A 14,339-nucleotide genomic window follows, 5' to 3' on the forward strand; every position below is an offset into this window, starting at 1 on the left:
GAAGGAAGAGTAGATGAGGTTCAGAGAGAGTATAGCAACCAGCTTGACTATAAAAATTATTTTATTGCCAGGTATATGAAACTTACGATGATACAAGTAGTAATAGCCATACAAGGGGGTTGGGAAACAAAACAATATTACACAGTTTCAATTAGGTATTTGGGGAAGTTTAACTCGCAGTTGGATCAGCAAGTCAGGTTTAGAAAGCTGTGCCTGAAGCAAGAGAGAGGGGAGAGAGAGGGACTGAACCAAGTCTGAGGTTTAGAAAGTGGGCTTAAATAAAAGAGGAAGAGAGAGGAAGAGAGAGAGAGAGAGAAAGACTTGGGATCTCACCACTCCCCGGTTCTCAGGTGCTTGTGGAGCTTGCAGACAAGCTGTTCAGCTGCGGGTCCAAGGTGCTTTGAGACCGGCAGAGCCTCCAGCATGATCAGTGAAGGTATTCAGGCAGGAAAGAAGGTGAAGTCCCGGGTAGAACTGGGGCAGCATTTGGATCCAAGCCCCAGACCAGAGACTGAAGCTTGGGTAGTTTTTGTAGAGAAATAACAGTGGCTCAAGGGAGAACACTGGGTTTGTTTATGGGAAACGATGGCTCGTGTGCTGGATAATAGGAACCAAGCGCTCCTGGCTATGGGTGGCAGTACTCTGAGGGAGCTCACAGTCCACACAGGCAGAGTCACTGTTTTGGGTACCAATAGAGGAGTCATTACTAGAATTGGTCTAATAAATGCTGAGCTGGGTGTGCGCAGATATGGATTGATTAGCGTTTGGAGCAGGGATCCCCCACCATGCCATGCTCCCCTGCTTCTCTGGTCCCAGAGTCCAGTGCGGTCCTTGCCTTGGACTCTCTGTTCTCCATCCTGAATGCTCATGAAGGTGCACGCCTGTCCCATCTCCCATGTAAATGAGACCAGGGGAGTTGCTTCACTCCTATCACCTTGTCTGGAGGGGTTTAGGTGAATCTCCCGCTTCATCTTCATTACTTCTTATAAGTCCTCCTTCTGATTTGTTCTGGTTCAGGCAGAGGTGGAAGCGGGTGCAGGGGGTGAGTCCTTCATGAGTCAGACAAAGCTGACAGGTAATAGGGGCCAGAGCATAGAGCAGGACAGAGTCATGGGCATCTCATCCATGGGGTGGGCGCAAGTGCCCCCCCATTTGTGCACAGGGCAGGTGTGGATGAAGGCTGCCTGCTGCAGGCTTGGGGCTCCGCAACCTGCTGCCCTCCATCTGGAGGTCCTGTGTTGGCCACACTACTGTGGCAAGGTGGCCCCTGCCTGCCCGGCAGCAGTGGATATGGCACCAGGGTGAAGTTGTGCCCCCTGCTGCTGCTGGGTTGGCAGGAAACACGTCGCTGCTGTGGGACTCCCAAGTAAAAAACAGCACGGTAGGGAGCCTAACCAGTTAGCCCAAATCTGACTCCACTCCACTCAGCTCTTGTCCAGCTGTGGCAGCAGCAGCAGTGGCAGGCATGAACAAATTTGTAACTCAAAAGGAGTTCAGCTGAAAAAGTTTGAAAACTAATTTAACACCTAGGAAACTCTGGCTCAGAGGCTGTACCCCTCACTCCCATACTCAATAGCTATGGATACTTTCCTCCAAGAATATATCCAATCCCTTTGTGAATCTGGCTAAATTCACAGATTTACAGAAGTTTTAGGGCTGGAAGGGACCTTGTGAGAGCATTGGGTCCAGCCACCCTGCTCTGGGCAAGACTGCTGGGGTCAAATAACCCCAGCCAGGTGTACATCCAGTCTCCAGTTGTTTCCTGGGCATATCTACAATTAAACCAGTTTGTAGTTAAGCTTCATTCCACCTCACCTGCCCAACAATTCCAATGCTTTGCAGCGTGTTAAGTGGCAATGAAGTGACCAATCTGGGGACAGACCCGAGTGCTCAATCTCCACTTCCATTTGGGCTGGACGCTGGCAGGCTGGATCCTCCTATCCCCACCCTGCTGAAAGCACAGTTAAAGTCTCCCAGCACTCTCTGGGAAAGAACCCGCACAGAGCCACAGCTGCACCAGGACTACGGCCTGCTCCAAGCCCACCTGGGAAGCACTAGATGTTCACAACTGTACCTGGGAACTCCTGGTGGGAACACAGACATGAACAATGGGGCCTTGGAGAAGATCAGTGTCTCGAACTTAACTTGCCTGCATTTGCCTCCTCAGATGAATTAAATATTACCTTAAATGTACTAAGACATGTGTCAGAGACCTTATGAACTCGCATCAAGAAACAACACAACATTGAATGTGCCACTGCAAAGCTTCTAATTGTGTTGATGAGTCAAAAAACACCATCTGGAGGAGCTTAAATGTTTTCCCAACCATATCATAAGACTTCAATATGGGAGGCAGGTGTGTTTGATGCATGGCATGAACAATAGCTTCATGTATTCATTTCAATAAAGCACATAGGCCCACGGGGTTGTGGTTCTCAACTTTTCTAGATCCAAGTTACGGACACAAGGGTAATCCTCGGAAAACACCAGGCCTTTGTTTTCACTCATTTTTTAACAGCATGGGGGCAGAGCACTTTTTCCTGTTGCAAAGAACTCAAAAAAGGCACAACAGGGCAAATGGTTTTAACACTATGAATGCCTCATTGAAATCTCTGCCCTCATCTTGTGAATCATGTTCACACACTAGGTCATCACAGGGCACAACTACACAAGACATTTACTGTGCAATGGAATTATTAGCTACACAGTAAGTGTCACGTGTCTACACATGCCCTACTATCAGGCTGGAGTAAAAAACTCTGCAGCAGTGCACGTGTAGACACAGCAGCAGCGCATGTGCAGAGGTTGCCTTGGCTGGCTGGGGTAAGAGGGTGCTTCAGTGAAGGGGCTGCCTGCTTGCTGTGACTTGAGATTGGGAAAGATGCAAGGAACACATGAAACCACTAGAGGGAACCAAATCATACTGCCGCAAGCTGAACAGCCTGGGGACTAAATACAGCACCACTAATGACCTGGTGAGTAATAATGGGCTGAATAGTGGAACATCACACTTTCAGAACATAGGAACTGCCATTTACTGAGTCAGACCATGGGTCCGTCTTGCCAAGGCCTCCGTCCCACCAGAAGAAAGCAGATGCTTCAAGGCAGAGTGAACTGGGTCTGGCCAGGGTTTTTCCCCACTCTTTCTCTCCTGCTTGCATCCTCCAGCACTTAAAGTCTAGGGAGCTCTTACTCCGAAGCTGTGCTCCTCACTCCCATGCTTAATAGCTACAGATGCCCCTTTCTTCCAATCCTTTGTGAATTTGACTAAACTCTCAACTTCTACTACATCTGGTAGCAACAAGCCCCACACTTCAATGATGCTCTGGGGGAAACAGAACTTCCTTTTCTTCGTTTTAAAACTTGCAGCATCCTAGATTCCTTTTATGATTCCTGGTTCTTGTATGGGGACAGCCAATAATAAATCTCTATCAACTCTTGTCTTCATACTTGTTTGCAAGCCCTTATCGAGTCCCCATCCTCTTTTTTTCTAAACTGAATAGGCTTGGCCTCTTTCATTTCCTCTTATGTAAGAGGGTGAAAAAGAACTTTTTGTTTTAAACTTAGTCCCTGCTAGTTTCATTTGTTGACCCCTGGTTCTTATATTATCATTTAAAAAAAGGGAGAGGGGCCATTACCCCTTTAGAGTGGAGAGACGTTAGCAGGGATCAGGGACCAGAAAGTCAAAGCATACCTGTGGTCTCAGTAAGTGGCAGTTCCCATGTTCTTAAGTCTTGACATTCCACTATTCAGCTCATTACCCACTAGGCCATTGTATGTGCCAGTACATAACATTGGCTGAAAGGAGCTACGAGTCTCAGGGCTGTTCAGCTCACTCTGTGGGACTTGGTCCCCTTTAGTGACTACATGTGTTCTCTGCATCTTGCTCAGCCTTGTCACACAGCAGCAGAGAGCAAGTGCTGAAAGGGAGCGAACAGGGTTTTTCCCCTCTATCCCTCTCTCACTTGCCTCAAACTTTCCACCCCCTGAACTCTACTGCCCAGCAGGCAGTTCTGGTACCAAGCCAACTCCTGTTCCTGCCCCTGAAGTTGTGACCTTCCCTCCCCCAGGGGTGCAACCCCATGCAAACAGCCTGCAAAGTAGACACCAGCTCGCCAAAGTCACAGATGGGTCCAGGAGCAGAGTCTAGGGGATGTGGGGAATAGGGAACAGGGCAGGCACCCAGCTGGGTCCCCATGAGCGGAGACTGCCTTCTTGGGGCAGGCACAGCAGCTTCTCCAGAAGTGCCTTTCCTCACTACTCCCAGACATACCAGAAGTACAACCAGCCCTCCCAGGGGACGCACCTCAAATAATTAAACACACAAGATTAATTTGTCCTCTTTTTCAATGTTTCTTGTCTTTACTTATTATTTTATCTTTCAATAGCTGATTTACTTCATTTCACCACCCACCCCCATTTCCTTTACACCTCTCACTACTCCCCCCACACCACCGCCCATCAACCTAGAGCAGGGATAGAAGCCTGTCCTGGCTCCCCAGCCCTGCAGGGGAAACTCCCCCCTGCTCACTAGCTCTCCATAGTAGCAAGTCCCAGCTGTGCAGAAGACAATGTCTAGCCTTTAGGTGCAACTGCTGCAAGTTGAAGCTAGTACTAATGAGCAGTGCAAAATGCAATGTGCAACAAGGCCTAATAGGCATTTGAACCCATAAAACTCCTCCACACAAAAGGTAGAGGAGTGTCTGAAACTTGCCTCAACCATGAGGCTAGATCCTGGGGAGCCCGAGAGCACCCCACCCCCTCCACAATGGCAGTGAGTTTGCCCATATGTTTTATGCTGTACACAGCTTTCCCTAGTAATGTTTAGTGATGAACACTATCCCACTAGATTGGCATATAGCACAAAGGAAATTGCTCTGCCTTCTCTTGTACTTCTCCAAATAAAAACACCGTGCCATATCCTGGGTGCAACAAGATGGGGTCCTTCCTGCTGCCTCCTTAACTGCAGGCTGGGAGCAGAGGCACAAAATATGGACCAGGGCTGAACCTAGGGCAGCAGGGAAGGGAGACAAGACTCCATGGAGCTGGCGTGCAAGTGTGAAAGGAGCAGGTCCCAAAAGGTGTGCAAGGGAGGCAATAGGCAGCCTGGGGGACATTGCCCAGCAATGCCAGGTAGCCCTGTCCAGGTCTCGGCTAAGAGGGGGAAATAAGACGGGGTACTGAGAGCACTGGAAGAGACCCCAGATTTTGGGGGGGGGGGAGGAGGGGGCAGGTCCCAGGATGGGATCACCATTCCCTTTGCATTAAACCTGAGGCTTTGTCTGTGCCAGGAGGCTGACTAGACCCAGCCGGGCTGTAGCTAGGGAGACTGACAAGTGGCATGACCAAGGTTGCCTAGGGATAGTCTGTGGCAGAAACTCTTCCAAGTTTAAGGAGAAAGTGCATGCTATACCAGAAAATGCAGTATCTTGTGTTTGGGGGCAGAAGGAAACTGTCCTTCCCTCTACTCTCCTACCCAGGTTCCTTAATCACAGCCAAACCCGTCATGTGACTAAACCAGGCCAAGATTGAGGCCAACACACCTTGAAGCCCCAGGAACTAGTCCTATGATGACAGCTCCACCTCAGCAGGGCTGTTAAAGATGCATTCGTAGCCCTCCCTGGCCCAGATACCTGGAAACACAACAGCTGTGGCAACATCTAAGCCTGCAAAGAGCTATAGACAGCAGCTTAGAAAGGAAGCATACTCCCCAGAATGCTACCAGCTCACCTGGGAAATGGAGGCACGAGGCACCATGCCCAGACAAGGAAGCACATGGCATGGGTGAGGAAACTGTGGCACAGGGAGGTAACCCAAGTGGCCCCAGATCACATGGGGTGTCAGTGGCAGAAACAAGACCCAGGTGTCCTGTGATGCTGAACCCCAGAGCATCCTGGCTTGGGTTTTATGGGTGCCCACAGCTGTGAGCAGAGGTCCCAGCCCTGCAACCTGCTGTAGCCCCAACATCTGAGTCGCCACCGCAGTGGACCTCCTGGCTGATCCTGCACCCCAGGTATCCAGCTGGGAGCCACAGCACCCCCTCGTGGACGGGCCTGGCAGGACACCCACCCCTCATCCCATTCTTCAATGGCAGGAAGCAAGGGTGCCCCTGGTGCAATAGCAGCCATATTCCTAGCCTGGGCAGGATGCAGGACAAGGGTGCCCATAGTGTCTGCACCCAGCATTGCATCTTCTTCCAGCCACTCTTCTGATTCCTGGTTGCTGCATCCAGGGAGCCTAGGAGAAAATGGAAGGGTGTCATTAGCCAGGATGGGGGCTGAGGGGGAAGCCCAGAGCTAGACTGGAGGGGAAGAGCCCCTCCTATGTCTCCCCTACTCTGCTGGGGTTGTGGGAACGAGGACACCTGAACAGCCCAAGCTGCAACTGTCCCATCACTAACTCCTTGTTCCTCTTTATCTGCCTCCTGTTCTTACGTGCACAGACATGGGGGAGTCCAGGCACGCCTTTGTGGGAGGCTCAATATCCCCACCCCTCTCTCCCCCCCGGGGTCCAGGCCTAAAAAACATAAAATCAAAAGGTCACCAAGGTTTTTTTTGCCTAATCGCAGCCAACTTTTTAAATAGCTCAGGCTATTAACATACTTTCTGGCAAATAACACGCCCTAACCAAGACTCATTTGTCTTTAAGAACATTTTCTGTACCGAAAGCCGTGGATTTTTCAAAAAAATTAGAAAAATAAACAGAACCCGTGGATCCACAACAGCTCTCACCAAAGGTGGCTGTGTCTCAGTGTCAGGAAAAAGAACTCTATATATCCCGAGGCTCCCACCCCAGAGCTGGCTACATTCTGGTGTCACAGAAGAGAACTCCGTGGATACAGAGCAGGCACGGGTGGGCAAAGTCTGGCCCACGGCAGAATCCACTTTTCAGCAGCCCCTGCAGCTGCAGCTCCTTCTAGCAGCCACCGCTGAATGCAGGCCTGCTGCCCGGGCATCCTGGTCCATCCAACCTACACCTACTGCTGGGGGCAGGACTTGTATGGCCAGGGAGCAGGGCTGGGATGGGGCTGTAGCCAGACTCAGGGAGACCCCAGGGTCTTGGGGTGGTGACAGTATGGGGCCAGGGCAAAGCTGTGTTCTGCTGCCTGCACACATGCGACAAGTGCAGGTTGGGGACAGCGGGGGGTTAGCTATGTGCAGCTAGGCTGCTCCCCGCCCAGAGAAAGCTACAGTGGAGCAAGGGTAGGGGTGGAAATGGGGTCAGGGCTGCCATCAGGAAGGAGGAAAGCATCCCCAGACATGAACGGGGGTGGGGGAGAACCGGGGTCAGGCCCAAAGCAATGGGGGAGAGGCAGAGAAAGACAGGGGTCAGGTGAATACAGGGGGAGCAGGGGGCCGCAGGGACATTCTTGACAGGCAATTTGCTGGTATTATTCTTATTAGTAGTAACTACTAGTATAATTATAGTTATTATTATTGTGAATTGTAACAACAGCAGCATTAAAATTATGTTAATACCAACCAGGTTAATAGTAATATCAGTGTTCATATCAACAACAGTAATCATTAAATGGCAATATTATTATATATAGTGATACTACCAGTAACAATCACCATATCATCATTAATGCTTAACATTATTGGCATCACTATTAATACTATTGCTGATATTAATAGTGATACTAATATTTATCATATTCATCATTCATGGCAAGAATAATATCAATCATATTAATGGTGATAATAACAGTAAATGCTAATGCTGATACTACCACCACCAACTGTATGCAGCTTTAATTAAATCTTTATTTTAACTAGTAACCTTTTTACCCATGTCCATTTGTTAATCCTGATTTGAACAGGTTACTCAGAGTCCCCTTCAAGCCATGGGAGGAGATTAAGCAAAAAAACAAGGTGTCCGGCCTCCCCACTCCATCCCCTTGTTCTAATCTAACCTACTCGTTTGCACTCCCTTCCGGGAGCTAGGGAAAGACCCCGGCTCCCAGCCTGCCCTGCTCTGATCCATCTGCTCCCAGTACCCACTAGCATTATCTCCCTGGGCCTGGCCAACTCAGGGCTGAGGTCACCCCAAAACCCACCTGGAGGCAGCAGCAGGATTCTGCATAGGGGAGAGCAACAGCAGGACGCCTCTGGACATTTGGAGAGGAAGAAATGCAGCATTAATCTGTCTGGAATGAAATGAAGTGCAAGGGGCTGGGGGCTCTGGATCAGAAGCCAGGGGCATCGAAGGGAGCAGGGGGTTGCAGGTCAGAAGGGAGCTGTGGGGGGCTGTTGTATACCAGGGTCACCAAGGGAGGTGGCCCCAGCCGTAGGCACCCCCGTCATTTTGCCCCTGGCCCCTAGCCAGCGCACAGGGCAGCGCTGGCCTTGGGGGCAGATGGGGGGGAAGGGCAGGGCAGCAGGAAATGTATGGTGCTCCTCACACCTAGCTGCCCATGTGAGCCCCGAGCTGCAGACAGCTCCACACTGGGGCATGCAGGCGCACACACACCTCCCGTTTACAACTACAACTGGCATCACACACACTGAAAGATGCAAAGACCCATGACACACATATACACACTTGCCCCCTGCCTACGCAACCTGGACACAACCACAACTTTACATCTCAGACACACGCACACCCTTCCCCTGCTGACAACTTGCATGCAACACACATGCACCCCTCTTTCCTTGAGGGCGCAGCTTACACATGCAGAGTCAAATACAAAACAAGACACACTTCTGCTGACACAACCCAGGCACAACACCACAACTTGCATGATACACACACCTCCCCTTACACAAAAATCCACCACCGGCACCCCTTCTTCCCCTGCCAACACAGCCTGGGCACCATCAACTTACACATACAAAGCCAGAAACAATTTACAATAGACAACCCCCGCCACCCACACTTCACGGTCACCCACATTTTTAAGCAAGTCTATTAACAATAAATAATTTAAAAGACACCACACCTGGAGCTTGCTCTCTGCAGCACCCGAGGCTCCTACTCCTCCCAACGCACAGTCCTGATGTGCGCATGCACACCGCCCCTCCCCCCTTGCTCTCTGCAGCTTCCCACCAGTCAGACGTAAGGTCTCCCCCAAACACAATCCTGATGCACGCGCCCTGGCCACCACAGGGGCTCTGATGGCTGCAAGAGGCAGCTACACAGTGACACACACCACAACCATTACAAGATCCCAGATGGCGGGATTAGGGTCTCCTACGAACACACTATCTTTGACACGGCAGGGGCTCCAAAGCTGCCAGGCTGCTACACAAGCCAACCCGCTCTGCACAGGATCTCGCTCGAACACACAACACGGGCCACTGCAGGCCCTCGGAGGGCTGCAAGCAGCAGCCACACTCCCCCCCACACACACAGCACAACACACACATCATAGTTTCAAATACACAACCCTGACGCCCGCTTCGAAGGCCTGCAGGGGCTTGGATGGCTGCAAGAGGCAGCTACACAACCACACAGCGCAGTACCCACGCACACCCACCACAGTCTCTGCAGCCCCCCCCCCCCGGACGCATGGAGACACTGTTACAAAGGCGCGCACAGCCGCACAAACGCCACACAACCGCGGCCCGCAGGGCCCGGGCTTAGGGTCCCCCCCGCGCGCGCCCCTCGGAGACCGCAGGACCTCAGATGGCTACACAACCACAACCCCGACCACACGCAACACACCCCCGCCGCCGCCCTGTGGCGGGGACACGCCCGCTCCGCGGCACCCCCGGCCGCGGCTGCGGTGACGCGCCCGGCCCGGCGCAGGATGGAGCCGGATGGCACCCCGCACCCACCCCAGCCACGCACCGCGCTCCGGGGCGCCCGCGCCGCAGGGCACGCTGGGAGTCCGCAGGGGCTTAATAACATGCGTCTCCGCCTCCTCCCATTGGCTGGCTGCCGTGAGGAGCGGCCGGGATTGGTGCAGAGAGAGGAGGGGGCGGGAGCACGTCTCCGCGGCGGGAACTTTGTTGAGGGGGGAGCCCGGTTGCAACGCCTGCCGTACCGTCCGGTATATGTATCGCGCGGCGGTTGGCAAAATGCAGGCCTGTTTTTACCTCAATGAAGACATGTCGGGGAGGGAGCCGCAGACTAAAAGCAGCACTCCTGGGGCTTCCACACACCACAACACCTGTGTGTTGGGGGGACGTACTGTCAGCACAGAAGCATGATGTGTGTCGGGAAGGGGGCATGCTTCCACCCACACCACACACCCAATACATGTGTGTTGGAGGCAGCATACTATCAGCACAGAAGTAGGGTAACAGCTCCTGAAGCTTGTGGATCTGTTACCATACTTTTGTGCTGCTAGCATGCCCCTACCCCGATTTCCGGCAGCTGGTTGGGGAGAAGGGGTGTAAGGTATGAAAGACAATATGGTAGCCACCCATCCCGCAGTGGGGCAAGAATGGCCCTGCCCCCATCCCAGCAGCATTGGTGTCCTAATCAGTAGCAAGGTGTAGGGAGTGCGAGGGGATTCACGTGACCGGCCGCACTCCCCACAGAGGCGATGGGCAGGGGGGCCAGGCAGGAGCACCAGTGCACCCCCACTGCGAGCACCAGCTGGGGAGCGGGAGCACCAGAAGTAGCACCATGGCTGCTGCCCAGTCTGCGAGACTGGCCACAGGGGGGACCACCCCTCCCGGTCACTGGTGGGGGGGCATGTGCCCCCCTAAGGTGGCACCAGTCGCCCATGGTCCTAACAGAGGAAAACCCGGCATCCCCTCCCTTTCCCTCCCCCGCAGCTGGACGCCTGGATTCCCGGGCAGGACGCAGGCTGGGGCCTGACACCTGGGTTTTCTGAGATGAAGTGGGGAGGTGAAAGCAGGAGGTGCTGGGAACCTGGGTGCCTGGGCTCTCGGGGGGCGGAGGCCCAGAGCGTGGATGCCTGGATTCTTTCCAGCTCAGACCTTTTAACACATCAGGGCCAGGCTCGCCCCAGTAACGACAAGCCCCCTTTAGTATTGGGGGCCACTAGTGATGTGCACGTTACAGACTTCTTTGGACGCAGTCACAGCTCAGGCACCTGCTGCCCCCAAACCTGAGCCTGGAGGATCCAGTCAGGAAATCTCCCCAGGATCAGCTGCTCCCAGCACTAGGAGAAGCCGGTGGGCTGTTGCAGGGGGCACTACAGAGCACTGGCAGCGCAGGGGTGGATCCAGCTGTGAAGCCCCCCACAACCCAGCCACAGACCCCCAGGGGGCACTGGGGGGGGGGGGCTCTGGTCAGGTCTCCCCGACACTGAGCACTTCCTCGCACCTTCCCCTGGGGCACTAGTGGGCGCTGTAGGGGAGGGGGCCAGGACTCCTGGGTTCCTTTGCCATTTAGCGAAATGCAGGGAGCAGGGTCAGGCAGGTCTTTACCCGAGTGCAGGGATCACTGGGAGGAGGTCATGGCATATGCAGTCTGCGGACAGATCTGCTGGGCCTTCCACCCACACAATGCAACACAACACAAAACAACACAATATGTACGCATGTGTGTGTGTGTCAGAAGCTTAAGAAACTGTTACCATCTTTCAGGGCTAATAGCGAGTCCCTTCCCCAATTTGCAGCACTGGTGGGGGGGAGGGGGCTTCTTGGTAGTCGCTTCCCCCATGGCAAGTGAGGCATAATGCCCTCACCCCCACTCAGGAGCATTGGCGGGGGTGAGGGGGAGTAATAGAAGAAAAAACCTAGGGGTTTGAGTCCCCCACACCCAGCAGGTGGGGGTGGGGAGGCTTGTGCCTTTCAGTGAAGTCCCAACACTGGGTTTTCTGGCAGAGGAGCCGGGTGGCTGGGGGGTCAGGCTGGGACCCAGATGCCTGGGCTCTTTCCAGCTGCGGAGGAGGCGAGCATGGCTCGGGGGGCCAGGAGCCGGACACCGGGTTCTTTCCAGCTCTGGAAGAGAGGAATGCGAGCCGGGGGGCTGGCGGCCCGGACGCCGGGGCTCTCCAGCTCCAGCTCAGGCACCTGCTGTCTCCTGGCCGGCGCCTGCAGAATCCAGCCATGAAATCTTCCCTGGATCAGCTGACTGGGGGAGGTGTGTGGCCTCTGGGGAGGGGGGGCACTAGGGGGTGCTGGCTGCAGGGGGGTGGATCCAGCAGACAGAGCCCCCCCATGCCAAGGACAGCTGGACACTCCTGGGGGCACTGGAGGGCCCTGGATGGGTCTCCCTGACACTGAGCAATTGTTCACACCTTGCCCCGGTGCAGCCGAGGCTGGGGCAGACCCCGCTTTCGGGGGCACTAGGGGGTGCCATGGGGCAGAGAGCTGGGACTCCTGTGTTCCTTTCCCACGCTGGGCCTGGCTCCGGGTCTTCCCCCCCAGGCTCTCCCCAGCTGTTCCCATCAACCCACAGCTGCTCCCCCCCCCCCCCCCCCCCCCCCCGCATTCCCACACAGTTGTCATGGACAAGACCTAGGGAACAGATGGACGCCAGCCTAGCGCAGGGGGTGGCGGGGGGCGGGGAGTGCCGGGCGCTGCAGAGACTAGGAGGCTGCAGGGTTGGGGAATGAGGGTCATCCACAGGGGCTGGGGGGGCAGGGGCTGCGGGTCAGGAGTGATGGGCACCAGAGGGGGTAGGGGGCTGCAGGTTGGGAATGAGGGGCACTGTGGAGGGGGAGGGAATGCCCTTCCCCCACACCCCAAAGTCTCTCTGGGGGCTATTTATAGCCTGGCGTCTGTGATGTAAAGGTCATCGTTGTAAATGAACTATGAGATCACACCCAGGCCTTGCGGACGCCTGGGTTCTCTGCCCACATCTGCCAGGGGTGCTGTGTTACAGCAGGGGCTGGGAGCCTGGATGTCTAGGTTGTTTTTTTGGAGGTCTGGGAGCCCGGACTCCCGGGTTCTCTCTGCTGTGCTGATTACGCAGCGTGTCCAGGGCAGAGACGGCTCCGCGCCAGGGTGCTAAGAGCCCCATGTAAACCCTCTGAGGCAGGGTGAGAAATTTCACACTGCCAAGCCAAATATTTCACAGGTCCCCTGGGACTAAGGTCTGCCTGGATGCCTGGGTTCCCCTGGAGCACCAGGGATCCTTGATGCTAGGTTTTCCTGGCCTGCCTGCATCTCGCCTTCCCCCCGACTCCCACCCCTTTGGTGGGCCTGGGAGCCCAGACGTGTAGGTTCGGACCCGGGTCTGGGAAGGGAGTGAGACCTAGTGGTTTAGGGTGCGGGTGGGCCTGGGAGCCTGGACATGTGGGTTCCCTAGTAAGCCTGAGTTCCCTGCAGAGTGGAGGAAGTTGGGAGCCCAGATGCCTGGGGTCTAGCCTATCCTTGGCAAGGGAGTAAGGCCTAGTGGTTTAGCATGGGGGTGGGGCTGGGAGCCCAAATACCCGGGGTCATAGATTCATAGATGTTAGGGTCAGAAGGGACCTCAATGGATCAAGTCCAACCTCCTGCCCCTGGCAGGAAAGGTGCGGGGGTCATGTGACCCCAGCCAGGTGTTGCCCAGTCTCCTCTTGAAGACCCCCAAGGTAGGGGAAAGCACCACCTCCCTTGGAAGCCTCCCCAGATTCTGGCAACCCTCACCATGAAGGAGGTCTTTCTGGTGTCCACCCCAGCCAGGAATCAAACCCAGGTCAACTGCTTGGTTCCCTGACATCTGGGTCTTGCCTTGGATTCCCTGCACTCTGGTGGAGCTGGGGTGCTGGGCTCCTGGGATCCCTGGATCTTCCCCTGGGTTCTCTGGTCTGGTGGGAACTAGGGGCCGGATGCCTGGGTTGTACCCCTGGAGGACACACACACACACACACACACACACACACACTCTTCCAGCTGGACCCTACTACTAGGGGCTCCAGAGCCCAAGAATCATAGCCAATGAGGGTTGGAAGGGACTTTAGGAGGTCACATCTAATCCACCTCCCTGCTCAAAGCAGGACCAGCCCCAACTAGATCATGCCAGCCAAGGCTTTGTCTAGCCGGGTCTTGAAAACTTCCAAGGATGGAGCATCCACCACTTTCCAGTTAACCTGTTCCAGTGTTTAACTCCTCTCCTAGTGAGAAAATTCTGCCTGATAGCTAATTTAAACTTCCCTTGATGCAACTTGAGCCCATTGCTCCTTGTTCTGTCACCAGCTACCACAGAGAATAGTCTCGCTTAGACACCCCCTGCCCTTAAACCCTGCCTCGGTTTTCTCTTCTCCAAACTAAATGAGCTCTGTTCCCTTAGCCTTTCCTCATCAGTCATGTCCCCTAGCCCCTTCACCATTTTTGTTGCCCTCAGCTGGACTCTCCCCAATTTGCATAGTAGGGCAGCTGCCCACACAGCCCCTGCTGCTGGGGGAGCTGGGAGGGACTGGTCCATTCCAGACGGCAGAAACATCAGTGCCGGGTTTTCCAGCCCACTCTTGCAGCCCAGCCGGAGTGGGGGGG

At 54.5% G+C, this 14,339-nt stretch overlaps 1 protein-coding gene across 1 annotated transcript in view; it reads right to left on the reverse strand.

Annotated features, from left to right (window-relative positions):
* Positions 1–9,821, reverse strand: part of LOC149852742 (uncharacterized) — a 32,584-nt gene extending 22,763 nt beyond the window's left edge. Inside the window, exon 1 of the mRNA XM_090028407.1 lies at positions 9,793–9,821. The gene's annotated coding sequence lies outside the window, so the exon portion shown is untranslated. The remainder of the gene's footprint in view (positions 1–9,792) is intronic.
* Between the last annotated feature and the right edge of the window lie 4,518 nt (positions 9,822–14,339).

Source organism: Crocodylus siamensis, chromosome 15, assembly GCF_052110815.1.
Source record: "Crocodylus siamensis isolate JL-2025a chromosome 15, ASM5211081v1, whole genome shotgun sequence".
NCBI lineage: Eukaryota > Metazoa > Chordata > Crocodylia > Crocodylidae > Crocodylus > Crocodylus siamensis.